We start from the raw sequence: 3,805 nt of genomic DNA, 5'->3' as shown, positions 1-3,805 counted from the left end.
GTAAGAGATTATATAAAAAAATAAAATTATATTAAAATCTATAAATTTCTGATCAATTTTCTATGAGTTATCTTATAGAATAAGATAATGTATTATATCAAACAACTTTATTAAAAATTCAATGAGGTTTTATTGATGGATGCATGATAGAACTTTTTTCTATATAAATGTTAATTCCGTTTGCTTAATATAACAATATAAAAAATACGTAATAAAATATATATCTAAAATTTGCCCTGTTGTATTCTACTTATTAATATTCATTTAATCGTTTGTAATTAAAAATATTATATATGTCTAAAAAGGAAAGATACGTAAAACTGCGTGAACAGTCTTAATTACAGACTGATTTTGTTTTTTTTGGAATTAACTATATTCTACTGACAACGTTTATTGTACACTTACAAGCAATGAAGTTGCGTTGATGTAGACAGATTGCGCAGCTCCGGAAGCAGCTCACTCAATATACATTAGGTAGCCCTAACTGTTAGCAATGGCGCTAGAAGTAAACTGGCTTGATTTGAGCTTTAATAAAGGTGAAAAAATCGATCCAGAGGTACTTAAGCTTGCCGTCAAACGTGATACAGGTTGACAATACTAATCGATCATCGCTTGTTTAATACTGCATGTGTAGCGTTGGCCATTTTTATTTTAAAATTGTAAATTTGCCGCCACTGATTATCAAAAATTACGATTTTATCTTTCTAATTTCATACTTTTCTTTCTTTATAACGTTATATTTTATTTATTTTCCTGTAATTAAAGACGATACAGCTTTAAAATAAACAGATCAGGTTTCATTTGCCAATAGATTATCTCAACTTTCACCGATTGTGTTGTTGGTTCCTTTGTAACCAGAGGTGAATAGATCGTGTTTCAATGTCCAGTGTTAAGTGTTTATTGCTCTTGCGGTAATCCGAGTAGTAAAGCAAAAGTAAATTCATTTCTATTTCATTTCTATAATAAACCGCTAAGTGTTTTATTACTGCTGAAACAACTGCTCCTCACTTGTTATTCTTAGTGATCAGATTGTGTGTCAAGGTCAGTAAACGTTTATTACTTTGCAACAGGGTGTGATGTGAGCTGCTACCCACTCTCCACCACTAATGACAACAACGTGGTAAATGTTTTATTACTATGTAAACAAAAACTCCATTCCCTAACCATTTGTTGATAGAGTCATAAAACAATTAAACGTTATAACAGTTATTATAAGTTTTATTTTAGATATAACTGCATACATTGCTGGCAAATTTATCACTTGGATATATTTGCTATCTGTGATTCGCTATTCTGATATAGTTAGGTAACGATTAGGAACAGCCAATACGCTTTATGCAGAGTGTGGGCTACAAGGATGTCAAAGCAAGTGAGTAGAACACAGTATGGCTAACATTATTTAACAAATTACTGAAAGTACTGAGGGCATCATTTTTCAACATTAAAAATATTAAAAAATACACGCGTTTTAACATTCCTGGTAAACTATAGTCTCCCGCGCGCCTAACCATGGGGTAATATTACAAATTGGAATGTTACGCGAAAAATTTACATTTAAATGAGTTTTATATTTTGTAACTGGCCGTTCGATTTAAAAATAAACAAGTGGCGCCGTGTAATATTACAAATTCGAATGTTTCGCGAAAATTTTACATTTAAATGAGTTTAATATATTTATGATTTATTAATTATAGAACGTCGAATTCATTTATTTGTCATGTGAGCAGGAAGATTTCATTAAACATCACCCATTACTTAATAAATTATTTTGCATAAGGTTTAAAATTATTTAATATCCGAATGTCCAAGTCATGTGATTTCTGCTTGCAATATTTTTATCATTTAAAAAAAATAAATTTTCGAACTCATCTAACAAAAAAGATCTTTACATACGAAAATAAACTCTAGTATTGTAATGACATTATTATAAAATTCGACTGATCTGTCTGTCATACCTATCTCGTTGAAATGTTTGCTACGATTACACGAAAATCATTTGAGAAATTGTTCGAACTTCCTACACGAGCTGTTTTCCTGACAAAATACTACAACATTTGACATCATCCANAAATAAACAAGTGGCGCCGTGTAATATTACAAATTCGAATGTTTCGCGAAAATTTTACATTTAAATGAGTTTAATATATTTATGATTTATTAATTATAGAACGTCGAATTCATTTATTTGTCATGTGAGCAGGAAGATTTCATTAAACATCACCCATTACTTAATAAATTATTTTGCATAAGGTTTAAAATTATTTAATATCCGAATGTCCAAGTCATGTGATTTCTGCTTGCAATATTTTTATCATTTAAAAAAAATAAATTTTCGAACTCATCTAACAAAAAAGATCTTTACATACGAAAATAAACTCTAGTATTGTAATGACATTATTATAAAATTCGACTGATCTGTCTGTCATACCTATCTCGTTGAAATGTTTGCTACGATTACACGAAAATCATTTGAGAAATTGTTCGAACTTCCTACACGAGCTGTTTTCCTGACAAAATACTACAACATTTGACATCATCCACTACGTTAATAATGTCATACGTGCGGAATGTACCAGCGGGAATTAAACTACATCGAAGGCCAGAACGACCGTGGCAAATTGTAATCATTTATTTGTTGAAACTATAAGAAGTTTATTATCACCTAATTGTAGATGACCAGATAGCTCCGACTTCTTATTTCTCACAAATACTTTCACACACCGAAACGAAAATTTACTAATTTCGGAAATCCTGATGACCTCTAACCGATAATGGATCATGGTAGAGCACGTCGTAATTCTGTTGATTACCTAGAGCTTGGAAATTCACTCGTTAAACTTCCACCAAGGACACGTCAGATCATGGAAGAGTTTGCCAGTCTAATCATCAGTTAAATGGACGAAGAATTACAGTAAATCGTAAAACTCCTTCACCAGCAGATGTAAAAAAACCTGATCATGGCAGAAATTTACATCTAAGTTACCATGACCTCCACAAAACTACTGTCGATGTACCACAAAATATCGTGCTATATATCATAGATCGTCAATTAATTAATGATTATACCAAGTAAATCTGCTTTACTAAGTAAGTATAGTTTAAAGTACGCGTAACAAATTGTGCAAAAGGCAGTTTAGTTTGCCCTACTTCTTGAAAGGATCGGTTTTTTTCCGTGTGGGATCAAATTATCAGGTGTGACAGAGTTCCAACAGTAATAAACCTAAAATAATGTCACGTGTTGAGCTGCTAATTTAACAATCATTACAACTATAGATTTCCATAAGCAATGAAGATTAAAAAAGATTGTTTTTTTTCGAGCCCTGAACAGAGAAAAGAAAGTACAGCAAATACTCAAAGCAGTAAATGCTTTATAACATTAAAATGAAACGGTATATAAAACTAATTTTAAAAGTATGAAACACAATATAGTTTCTATTGTTTAAGAAACTTAGTGTAATGTAAATGTTCAATTTGTAATTAGTAATAATGTTAACAAAATGAAAACGTTTAAAATATTTGGTCAGGAGTCTAAATTACTTTTACTACTAAAAAATTCTGTGCTAAATTTATAAAATTTATTTAAAATATAATCTGTAGTAAAATTTGTTTTATATCGTGATTATCAGCTTTTAAATCGGATAATCTATTTTCAGCACGGAGCGAATTAGCAAGTGATTTTTCACATCTATTATCGGTATAAATTAATTAAATTATAATCATATTATAATAAATAACAAACTCTAAAGTGAACTGTAAAATTAATTTTCGTTTATTTCATACTTATATAGTGTACATCAGAAAAACG

This window comes from Centruroides sculpturatus, unplaced genomic scaffold, assembly GCF_000671375.1.
Source record: "Centruroides sculpturatus isolate CEXI.00-Female unplaced genomic scaffold, Cexi_2.0 scaffold665, whole genome shotgun sequence".
Classification (NCBI taxonomy): Eukaryota; Metazoa; Arthropoda; class Arachnida; order Scorpiones; family Buthidae; genus Centruroides; species Centruroides sculpturatus.
The sequence above is the reverse complement of the archived record's forward strand: the minus strand, read 5'-3'. Positions refer to the sequence as shown.